The following is a 12,765-nucleotide window of genomic DNA, read 5'->3' on the forward strand; positions in this document are numbered from 1 at the left end:
CTAAAATGGCTGCTGTAGCTCCAATCATCACAACTGCATCGCACCAAGGAGGAAAGAAACATGAGGGTGAGAAGCGCATATCCCTTCCCTTACAATGACTCACACTCATTGTAAGCGCATATCCCTTACACTCATTGTCACCGGCAGCCAACTCAGTTCTAACCAGATTACAGGTAAAAAAAGAAAGACATTTACAAAACCTGAAGGTGAGCGACAGCATGGTGCCTGCCTTCCCAGAACCGAAACTACTTGAGAAGGGTAAGGTGCAGGCCAGCCTAAACTGAGCACAGGTGTAGGCACGGGCAGGGCATGCCTCCACAAGGCCTCGTCTGCCTTGATGAGGAGTCAGGACGTTATTCTGAGAATGTAAGAGATTATGGACAAGTTGGAAGCCAGGAAATAACCTGACTGTGGTTATAATTTAGAAGAATGGCTTGAGGGTGCCTGGGTGGCTCAGTTGGTTAAGCGACTGCCTTCAGCTCAGGTCATGATCCCGGAGTCCCTGGATCGAGTCCCGCATCGGGCTCCCTGCTCAGTGGGGAGCCTGCTTCTCCCTCTGACCCTCCCCCCCTCATGTTCTCTCTCCCTCTCATTCTCACTCTCTCAAATAAATAATAAAATCTTAAAAAAATAAAAAGAATGGCTTGACGATAGTATGGGGAAGGGATGCAAGCCTGGATGCCAGGAGAGCAGTCGGGTGGAGGGGGGTGCGGTGCTGGCCTGGGGGCTGGAGTGGTGGGACAGGGGCAGAGAATCACCTTTATTCAGCATCTGTCTCCTCCTGTTCAGGTCTCTCCCCTCAAATAAGACCCTTTCAATGGATCTTTCCACTGCTCCTCGTGATGGACCCTCCTTTCGCTGTCCTTCCGATTAGAGGGCGCTATTTATCGACTTGGGGAGGATTTATGTCCCGTCCCCCATCTTGCGTGTGCTCTTCCTCCAGGTGGCAGGTGCTCCACAAGGTAACTTGTCCACAGTCGCCTCTTCATTAATTCAACGGTCTGATTAGCTTCAGAGCAGTGTTCCATTGTTCGAGGTGGATTTTTAAGAACCGCAACTGAAATGTGTCATGGTGCCTTTTTGTTTGTTCATTTGTCTATTTAACAAGGAGTTGTGATTATAACTAGTTGTATTAAAAGCACTTTAAGCAGAGCCAAATCAAGAGCAGGTCAAGGAGACAAATTGGCGGCCATCAGTTTATAAGGGAGACTAAAATATCACTACAAGGGTAGGAGACAGCGCAGTATGTTTATTCAGAACTTTTGTCAGGTGCGAATGGGATGCTGTTGGCAATCATTCTTTGTTAAGCTACTTGTTAAGCTACACCTGCTTGCTCGGGATGGTTAATTTAACATTTAAAGCAATCGACCGTTGGTTGGCTTGCGTGCTGGCCTGAGTACCCGGAGGGCAGGGAAAGAAGGAGAGCAGCCGGTTCCAGCCTGGTTGGCTGAGGGTTTACCCAGCCAGGCACTTACTTCCGAGGCTTGTGTTGGGCGGCCACGAGACGAGGAGGCCTCTGCACCTGACACCAGCATCTTACACGCTGACGGAGCGGCCTCACCAGGATTCAGTCCCGTATCGTGCAGATGGTCTCAGCACAGCCTCGCTCTCTCAAGGCGATTCCTTGAAGACGGCTCCAGCTGTGGGAATGGTGGGCCGAAGCTACGTTCCAAGGGCGGGAGCCGGTGAGGAGCCTCCGACTGCCCGGTCACCTCCGGGGCCAACCAGCGGTTGTGACCCTCAATGACCTTCTCCCGGGTGGACGAGAGCACATTGCTCTCCCAGCCAGCTGGAGGCCTGGGCAGAGCAGGAAGACCTTTCTTGAGTCAAAGAGATTTCTTCCCATCCTCACTACCTTCACACTGGGGCACTGGTCTTTTTTCCTGCCTTTGTACTTGAACTGAAACGTTGACCTCCCTGGGTCTCCAGTCTGCTGGCCTCTGAGTGGGAACTAAGCCATTGGCTCGTCTGCTTCTCAGGCCTTTGGACTTGGACTGGAACAAACCATTCGCTGTCCTGGGTCTCCAGCTTGCTGACTCCCCTGTAGATTTGGGACTTGTCTGCCTCCATAATCATGTGAGTCAATCCCGAACTCTGATTCTCTCTCTCTGTATGCACATCTAGGTCTGTCTTCCTGGAGAACCCGGGCCGACATAATGCTCACTTGGCCGCAGGTGAGGGACAGAGTGTCTTCCGAGGATGAGAGCTGGGGCCAGGCCTGGGCTGCTTGCTGTAACAGAGGAAAGACTGGGCTTCTTCTCCCCTTGTATCAGTTCTGACACTTTAAGTGAAAGGTAGAGAAAGCCTTTCTCCAGCTATCGTGACCAATAATGAAGCGGTCTCATGCAGCCAGAAGTCCAGGCGTGGGCGGGCTTTACAGCTGGTGCATTTAGCAGCAGTTATGGCGTCCAGAGCCTGGATTATTTTCTGCCTCTCCGGCCGACCATGCACAGACCTGGTGCCTCTGTGAGCATAGCTCCTGTGGTCGTAATCCTGGACCCCGGTAGTAACAGCGCAGTAGGGCTACGTGCTTGCTTTTCCAGAGGGCAAGAGGGTGGGTGTGGGGGAGAGCGGGGCAGCACAGACCATGCTTCAGTGACAGACGGAGTCGTTGGCTGGACCCAGTTAGGTCCCGAGCCCACCCCCGGACCTTCAGCTGACCCCGGACAAGGGCCCTGAGCTGATGGTCTCTGGCTACGTTCTTTGGGTTACCGTGGTCGGCACAGACCCGTGTTCTCATGGAAAGGACACTGTTCACTTGAGGGGAATTTGGAAGTGTGTAGTGAAATCTTGTGGTTGCCATGATTGGGGCGCTTTGGCATTTAGTAGGAAAATGGTAAAAGATGACAAATATTCTATAAGTCCGGGACCGTTTCTCACAGTAAAAACGGTTTCCTATTCCAAGCGATTTCAAATGTCCTGAAACACGCAGTCCACTCTAAATATAACTATCGGTAGTATTTTTAGTCCACGGGATGAGCAGTTTTTAGTAAAATTACTTGAGATATGAAAAAACCACACAGGTTTTTACCGAGAGAGGATTAAATGACGTAAAACGCAGCTAGGATGGAGTGGCTGGTGGCAGACAAATACTTGAAGAAGGTGAACTGAAGGGAGACGGTGCTGGGGGGCCTCGGAGAGTCGCTGAGGAAGTGAGACTCCGAAGAAGGCTGGATCCCAGAGGTCTCGGGCGGGCGCTGTGCCGGCCGCTTCCACCCCCAGAGCACTTCCCGACTCTTGGCTTGGGGGCCAGAGGCTGGGAGTCTGGGGAGGACTGAGCCCCCGTTGTCCCTGTTGAAGAGGGATTTCCGGCTTCCCAGGCTAACCTTAGCTGGCGTGGCCCTGGGCCGCCCGCCCACTCCATCCTGCCCCGGGTGGCCGTGGATTATGTGGCAGGCGGCAGAGGTCGGCCGGGTGGCCTGCGCCCTCTCACCGAGCACCGCCCGCCACGGGCTCCGCAGCATCACAGGTGTCCTCGGAAACCCGGCCCGGGTGTCGGCTGTCCTCTGGCCCCGACTGATCCATTCCTGGGGCTCTTCTTCTTAGGGGCACTTACGCCACTGAGTGTTTCAGATTTGGTTCCCGGAAGTGGGTCTGATGAAGCCACCCATGTTGTGAGCAACGAGAGCTTCATCCCAGGGAGGAACTGCGAAGGAAGGACATTAGGATCCTCTCGACAAAGGGGGGGAAGGAGCTGGGGTATTTCTGCATCAGCTCCCACGTGTTATTCATGGGGAGACACTTCTGGGGGTGATAATTTCCCATCCCTTCTGGACTGCTGTGGACACATAGGAGCCTTCTGCAGTTCCAGAAAAGCCCCCCACGCAGAGAGAAGTGGATGAAACCAGTTAGAAGTTGTCTAGACCACAGTGAAATGGCACAGACAAGGTCTGCAACACCTGCGGGGGCGGTTACAGTGGTCACTTAGGCTCTGACTTTAAGATTTGGGAGGAGGGGAAGAAAAACATGAGAGTAGTCTGTAGAAATTTTTGGCGGAGAATAATGGTTTTAAAGTGGAATAAGGCAACTTCCACACTTTCTCCTAGGAAAAAACAAAAACCAACACAAAATTTAAGGCAAATCAAGGATAACAAGAAACAGGAGAATTGTAACTCCAAACCAGCATATGAGGATGAGAGGCAGGTGGAGGAAGGGTTAGGTAACTGGGAGGCAGGGAGGAAGTCAAGCCCAGGTGCAGACAGAGGACACCGATGAGAATAAGCCAATCTACTCAGCTGAACCCCAGAAAGCCTCATCATTGGATACACCAGGGGACAAAAATGTGTGAGGCTAAATGTAGGGAATGGGTTAGGAGGGGTTCTTAGAAAGCCTGTATGGAGAATGAGGCTCCTCACTCTGCACAGAGACTGCAGTCTGTTTCCCTAGGCAGCTCTGGAACATGAAAGACAAAGTCCAAAATAATAGGAAAAAAGCAAAGAATAGAAAAAATGATAGGCTATAGTCATTCATAAGTAAGTTTTAGGAAGCTAAGAGATAACCAGAAAACAGGAAAGAGCTCTTAAAAATTAAAAAAGTAACATGTAAAACTTGAAGAGATCTCCCCAAAATGAGATTTTCAAAGAGTCCAAGAATAAACAATAAGGCAGAAGAGTTAAGGAAATTTGAGAAGCAATTCAATATTGGACGAGTACGAGTCACAGGAGGAAAAAACAGAGTAACGGGGATGAGGCTATGAGACCTGAGAGGTTTCCCAGAAAGGAGTAAAAGAACAAAGCTGAAGGATAAGCCCAGGAGCTCCAGCATCAACATGAAGGGTTCCAGAAGACGAGCCAGAGGGAAGAAAGGGGCCCACGGAGTCATGTTAAAATTTCCCTAAAACTGAAACATGGGAATTTGTTGGTAGAAAATGCCCAGCATAATGAATGCAGAGGTGTCACATGGGGGCCCAGCATCATGCAGTTTTACAGTGTAGGAGTTAAAAGGAGATTTCAGAAACTTCCAGAGAGAAGAAAGGAAAGCACACACACACAGAATAGCAATGCTCCAAAGCAATGCTGGATGTTGGAAGACAGTGGAACAGGTTTTCAAAATTGTGAAGGAACATCATTGTTCAACACAGAATTTGTAACCAAGCAAAATGATCAGTCTAGTCCGCAGTAGAACAAAAATATTTCAGGCACGTGTGATTTCAAAAATACATCTGCCAAGAGCCCTATTTCAAGAAGATCCTGGAAGAAGTGCTCTATTCAATGGAAGGCAGGAATAAGGCAGGAGAAAGAGGAAGACAGTGGACCCTGGAAACAGAGAATCCAACACAGGAGAGAGGCAAGGAGGAGTCCAAGTGGACACAGGGCTTGGGGCCAGCCAGGCCAGACTGGATCGGGAAAAGGGAGGACTCCAGGAAGAACGTCTCCAGGGGAGAAATGGACTTGGGTAGATGACCTGACAGGGTGGAGCAAGAGGGAATTTGTATTAAGCAGCATTTTATGGAGCTTTCAGAGGATGTGGAAAGAAAATTAAGAAATGAAGGGAATTAAATAGAGATCATTATTAACTCTGGGTGGGGGGAGAGTTGTACAAGAAAAGAACCATAATCCTAGTTTGCTACTTGGCTCAACATAAACAATTTTAATGTAGCAAATTGGGACTAAAATTGGTGACTCAAAAGTACTGAGGATCTAGTAAGAGGACTGAAGCTCTCTCGTACTGTAAGAGCAAGTCGGTAGACACTGCCTACGATTCAAGAGATCATCGTATGCATACATTATTTAGGAATGCAGAGGTAATGAGAGGGTAAGACCTCTGAGGGGTGAGGTGGTGAGCGTGCAGGGATAGAGCTCCTGTTGTCTTCAGTCTGGGCCCCTGGACTGCATTATTTACCTGCATTATTGCCTCCGTAGACTGAGGGAGCGGATGATGTGTTCAGCACAGACCGGAGCCACCCCTGAGTGGTTGGAAGATGTATGGAGACCAGCCTGATGAGCCGGAGGGGGACAGTTGGGAGGGAGGGGCGCACAGTCAGGTGGCTGGAGCCAAGCCAAAAGTAACTCTCGGTCCCGGCCTTTGGAAAACAGGCAAGAACCTAACACATAGATGAGCCGCTGGAAAGTCTTCTGAGTCGAAGGCATCTCTGGCCCCACGACCCCTGGTGCTAGATGACTCGGAGTCCACACGGTGGCAGGTGAAGGTTGTGCTACCACATGACCTGCTCTCCAGCACACACTGCCCTTAGCGGGGGGAGTGCGCTTCCCCGGGACGGGCACTGCAATGAGGCTTCAGCATCATCCGGGCTGATTTAGCATCTCCTAGAGTATCTCCAGCAGGACAGGGTAGCAGAGACTGGCTCTGGAATGAACCTTGCTTGACACATTTATCTGAAAGGTTTTGAAGGCATTTTTTCCCTGGGCACACCCTCCTTTGACATCTGGGGGAGAAGATTCTGGAGGGAGGACCAAGTGAGGACAGAAAATGAAAGGGAGTGGCTTTTTGCTTCGCAGCCCGTGTCCTCTACCTGTTCTCCCGGGGCTGTGTGGTCACACTCCGTGTTGTCCTTCCCCACTTTAGAAACAGCAGAATCCTCTACACCTTTACATTCACACGTGCTAGACAAGATTGGATTCCCTGTTTGCGAAGGGACATGCAAATACTTAAGGGAAAGCGGTTTCTAATATATCAGACCTTGAATCCATGACGAGTAGACAAAGAACCAGTAACAGGAAATTGATATTTTCTTGCCATGTATAAGAAAAAAATTTCCCTCTATCAATGGAGGCAAAATCTTTTACCAAATCTATGCTACTTTCTTCATTTCTAAGAATCTTGCAGCAGGAAGCGCTGTCCCGGGGCGGTACTGCTTGGCAGAGGGTAAACGCGCAACCGCGGACAGCTTCATTCTTGCGGTCTTGTTAGAGTCTAGTGAATCGGCTCGCTGAGGGATCACAGGCCTTGTAAGCTCTTTGGACTTGAGACTGTTCGTCTATAAATGAGGATGTTAGATTCAAGTGGTGCCTTAAGATTCCTTCCTTATTAAAATTTTGTGATTTAATCGAAGATGCAGAGACTATGATTTCTGCGGCATAGATTTTCCAAAGATTATGTCTTAATGGCATGAACTTGAACTTCTAGGTGTGATAAATATAACATATTGCTTTTTCATCCTCGGCAAGCAGGGAAACAGAGTCCATTATGAATTGGAGTTAACTGGCTTTACTGGCAAAATACTCAGTTCTGTGCTGCTTTGTAATTCCTGCTGACCTGGGAGCTGGGTCCAGCTAACCTCATCCAGACATGGCTAAGAAATACTGCCCCTTAGTCCATGGATTGAAAAAAGAAGCCTAAAAATAAGGAGAAAAGAAAAGAAAAGAAAAAAAAGAGGCCTCTTCTCCCTTGACAGCAATTTACTTTGACACTCATGAACGATATGACTTTTTATTAAAATTTAGGTTTTAAGTTTCAATTTATGTATTTATCCTAGTGAATCTAGATGCCTAGTTTTAGGATACTTTTCCTTTATTCTTGAATATAATAAACATTAGTTAAACATCTGCTATGTTGTGGGTATCGCTATGAGTCTCCAGGAGATTGAGTCTTCATCCTCCTCCTCACAGTACCTAGAAAAATAAAGGACGCATGATAGGCAAGACATAGGGAAATCGAACACCCTTTTGAAGAATGTCTAAAAATATTTTATCAACTCATGTGCATGGTAGTCCCCATGGCTCAGAGTGTCCACTTTACAAAAGCAAAGAGCCAATTAAAAAAATCAGATATTCACTTGAGAATTTAAAAAATGGTAGTTCACTCAATAATGCCAACTAGCATCCAGCGAACCCTTTTTCCCTACTACCCCTGGCACTTTCTCATTTTATCTTCAACATGGGTACTATTATTATTAATCCTTTACAGATTAGGGAACCCAAATATGTGACCAACATGTATCAAGGTTAAGTATTTGATCCAAGACCACCCTAATTAGGGTGGAGCCGGAAGTTGAAGCTGGATCTTTTTGGCTGCCTGTCGCACCAGCCTGGGTTTTGTCCCCAAGTCTCTGCTGGTGACCATCCCGTGCAGCTCAGTAAGATCGCAGTGAACTATTGCGGCCTTTGGTTCTCTGGTCCCCCCAGCATCTGGATGTTCACTGTCACAGCACGATGATCTGCAAAGAATGACAGCTCTTATGAGTGCCAACTGTCACCAGAAACAGAGGGTGGTCTCTGGTACTCAAACAGCTGTGTGCACAAGGATATGTGTCCTTGTCAGCCATGTCATCCATTAATCAACACATGTTGGCTCGGGTGCTGCTCATTGCTTTTCACTTCCTGTCCTGAGCTTTCATCATCAGCAACAACCCCATTCAGCGTCAGTGAACACTACAATAATTTGATCCCCCTTCGCTTTGCAGTGCTAACCAGCTCCGGTTAAAGGATGCTACCAGTTTTATGGAGACTCTAGTCCTCAGATCTGTAGGGGCTTGGTACAGAGATAAGGTAAAAAAAAATATATATATCTGTCAACTACTTTGTCATTAGGGTTATTGTCCAACTTACGCTCCTGTTTCTTTGCAACTCGCTCTCTGTGTGATGCTCTCAAGACACTACTATTAAAAGCAAAAAATTAGATGTTCAAGCACTGTTCTTTGTGGAGTCCAGATGGTATCTAGTTTGCAAGCACACAGCCAATAAGAAATAACATCACAAAAGTTTGTATAGTTTTTTTTATGGCTTATAAAGTAAATCTTGAAATCATTACAAGTCCTCTCTGAGGCCAGGATCATCCCCAGTTTTTTGGAGATGAAACAAAGGCTCCGAGAAGTTACATCATTATTTATTTATTTATTTAGCCATCTGCAGAATAGCACAGTGTCAGGATCACAGGATTCGGAATTAGACCAAATTTTTAATTAAATTTCTGGCCAGTTTACTAGCTATGTGATGCTGGCCAAGTTTTCTAGCCCCTACTAAACTTCAGTTTTCTTATCTGTGCTTTGGGGCTGATCCAAATATCCACTCAGAGGGATGTGGTGAGAAATTAAATATGGTAATTCATGTAAAACATAGAACACAGTATTTGGAACATAGCCGTTGCTCAATAAAATGGTGGCTGATATTACTGTGATATTAATATTGCTGCTTTTTCATCTATATTCTGGGCATTGTGCTAGGTGCTAGAGATGGAATAGTAAAAGACATAGTCTAGTGCAACTTGCATAAATATTCACAGCTAGTAGGTAGAAGAGACAAGACGATGTTTTCTGTTTCTTAATCCTTAAACCAATTTCGTTTTAAATGAGTTAATCCTTTGCAGTGAAGAAAAGCTAAAAATTCAAAGAAATGCAAATAAAAGCTAGTTAAGAAAATGCTGGTGTCTCATCAGTTGTTCAAAGTAAAAAATGTTGTCCCCGGGTTCTGGGCAGAATCCCTTTTCCTTGAAGTGGAGGCCATCCTGATTTCCAGCACGTGAAGCTGAGTGCAGTGGGGCTTGTTTGCACTGTGGCCGCCTGATCCTCTTCCTGCGAAGTCATCACAGATTTTGAATGTCCTCAGCAGATGTTGAAATCCAGATTGAAAAAATTTATCAATGATGTATTGCAAAGACTACCATCCTGAATAAGATACCATGTTGCAGACGGTCTTGTTTAACAGGCTTACAGAGTAGTTATGGTTTCCATAGAAACAAGCCTAAATCCTTCCTTTCATACAATCCTGGAGGTCTCCGTAGACCTGCAAAATATGCCATGAACTGTCAGAGCGCTGCTCATGCTGATGCACGGAGAGCAGCATTTGTTGGTCCGTCAAGCTGTCCCCGTGTGGCACGACGCTCTGGAAATTTCAGTTAAGATTCTGATTCTTACAAAGGAAACACATCTTCCTCAAATGTTCTACTTGACTCTTTCACTGCCGTGTTCAACAGGCCAATAAGCCAAGGAGTTAAACCCGGGCGTCTCTTATATACGGGACACGCATCTTCTAGTAGAGGAACCCTCATGTGCAGATCCACCTGCCACCGTTTCTTCATCGTTGACTTGTCATTTCATGGTAATTACACCATGCCCTCAACCTGCAGGCTAGGTCTGTCCCTCAGTTTTCATTTGCTGGAAAGAGACAGCAGACCCTGGGGAATTTTAACCATCATGCTCCCGGCAAGCTCTTGGACTCAACTCATTCCTAATTCTTTCATTGTAAATAAACATCAAGATATTGACTTTTTGTTTTTCCTATTCAGAACTGGGCAATTGCTTTATTGATATGAACATACACAAACCTGAGGAGTCACTTCCACAAAAGGGGATTCATGCCGGAAAGCTTCGTGCGAAGCCTACCAGATCACAGCCCGGCAGGTCTGTGATGGGGATAAGTCATTCTATATTCTCATAAGCAAAACACTCTAGTGATCCCACTTGCTGATTGGTTTACGGCTATCTGGCAGGGCCAGCGGCAAATCAGGAAGGGCACTGCTTTCTGAAATCCAGGATTTGGGCCACTGGTTGGGAGGGCAGCCTGTCTTCTGGGCTGACGCTCCTGGTAGGCGAGAGCCCTTTGCCTCCAACACTGAGAAACTCAGCAGTCAGCGGGCAGTGCAACGGCCCGCTCTCGGGCTGAGTGGAAAGAGGGCCCTTAGCTAACAAAGGACCGGTAGCCACTGAGGAAACAGTGACATTGAACAGGAGTAAACTTTTCCTACCCTCTTCCCCAGCTCCCAGAAGTATTCGGTGTGACATGATTGTAAAGAGATTAGGATCACTGCAGTGCTTCGTGCCCACCATCGTTAGGGTTTCCATTTTTTCCTCATCCCCGCCTACCCTTCCCACTTCAGGTACGATACGTTCACCACCAACAACAAAAATTATTTTTAAAAGGCAACATGAAAGTTCTGTAAACTGGATCTAGCTCCAAACACATTAATACCATGAGTAGTCCCTTCCCCAAATACATACCTGAGTTAGCTACTCATGAAAGTTGTCAAGCACCACTCCATTCTTAAGTGTGACCCCCTCCCTCAAGTTGAAGATGATTTTCCCAGAACGAGAGTCTCAGGACTTAGACAAGTCATACTGATTTCAGTTCATTTGTTCTTGACTATCAGCCACGGAAGAGATCCCTGACCAAGGACTTTGCAAGCTGGTGTTAGGCTAAGGAGTATGCCTCTAGGGCTCCGGGAATAGCTTTAGCTCTTGAATGGCCTGAAGTCACACACTGTGGAGGGGTGTGGTGGGGTTACAGGAATAGAGATGGGCAGGAATCATTCCCCTAAATTCTCCATGTTCCAGTCTTCGTGTGCACATTACTCTTTCCTCTTTGGACTAGCTCTGATCAGGAGGAAGCGTTGGGGGTTTGTGCGGTAGCAGCTGGTGCTGGGGTCTTTGGGATGAGGACTGTGACTACACCGGATGCATTTGCATTCCTGATGGTCTGTACACTTCCAAGGAAGCTCTGAAATAGAGAAGTAAGTTCAAGGGATGAAAAGAAAAATCATGCTTCAGTGTTGTTTTTAAACCAAGGTGGAATGGATGATCCATTGGAAATGGTTAATTACTTATGGACTAGCAATAATAAATTCTTATGGCGTGATTATGGTGGTGAGACCAGCTCTTATAGTAACCAAAGTGGACAAATAAAGCAGGTAGAGCGATAATCAACTAAAGAAGGCAGAAATGTTAACAATATATAGTTACAGTATGATTTTCAAAGTTATTTGTGCAATAGCCACTTCTGGATTAGGCCAGTGACCTATTTGTGAATAATTTTTCCCCTTTACTTCTATTATTTTTTTTCTCTTTACATTTGACCATCTGGCTGGTCATTAGTGTCCCATCAAATGAATGTTACTCCTTTTTCTTTCCTGTTTATAAAGGAAACACATGGTTATTGCCAAAAGATGTAATGATATTCAGTAAGTTACAAAGAAGAAAGCAAAGGCCGAATGTAATCTGATTACTAAAGGGCTATTACCACTTTGGTGCATTTTCTCAGAACTTATGCATATATATTCATATAAATAGATACACTTTTTAAAGACAAAAACGAGGACCACACTCTTTTGTAACCATTTCTCACTTAATATCTATGTGGGTTTTTATATCAATAAATAAGGGCATACATATTTTGATGAATAAATACTATTCCATTCATCCAGTCATTCACTTAATTATTGCGTCCTGAGACATGGTGATGGACAAGAATAAAAAGATCTCTAACTTAATTTAACTATTCTCTTACCAATGCTAATCAGATTGTTCCACCCTCATTAAATGAACTTATGTTCTCGCCTGGGAACACTTGATAACTGGCAAAGGAATTGGGAGGAAGGTAACTTTATTTTGGAAGCTCTTTCAATATTTAAGGTATTGAGCAAAACCTCTAGAAAAGCCTTTTCTATCCTTCAGAACATTAAAATAAAATCCTTTTTCTCTGTATCCATTCCAACAATAATAACAACAGTAGGGCACTTACTAAGTGCAGTCTAAATACATTCCATTGATAGCGTTTAGTCCTCACAATAATGCTATGAAGTAGATAAAGTTACTGGTTGTATTCTTATTCCCACTCTACAGCTGAAGGAAAAGAGGCGCAGTAGATGCCTAAGATCACAAAGTAAATAAATAGAGGGAAGGAGATTTGAACCTGATGGCCTGACTCCAGAAGCTTTACTCTAAGCTCTTATTAATACTGAGCTTGTATTATTGAAGCATTGTTTGTGTTGCAATTATTTTTCGTGTCTGACTCCTCAGTATGAGTGTGAACTTCTTGAGGGCTGAGGCCATGCCATTAATTTTCATGTGACCCGTTTGTAAGGGGTATTGAGTAA

Source organism: Mirounga angustirostris, unplaced genomic scaffold (genome assembly GCF_029215605.1).
Source record: "Mirounga angustirostris isolate CCGP_5_RB_7025 unplaced genomic scaffold, mMirAng1.0.hap1 SCAF_13, whole genome shotgun sequence".
Lineage (NCBI taxonomy): Eukaryota > Metazoa > Chordata > Mammalia > Carnivora > Phocidae > Mirounga > Mirounga angustirostris.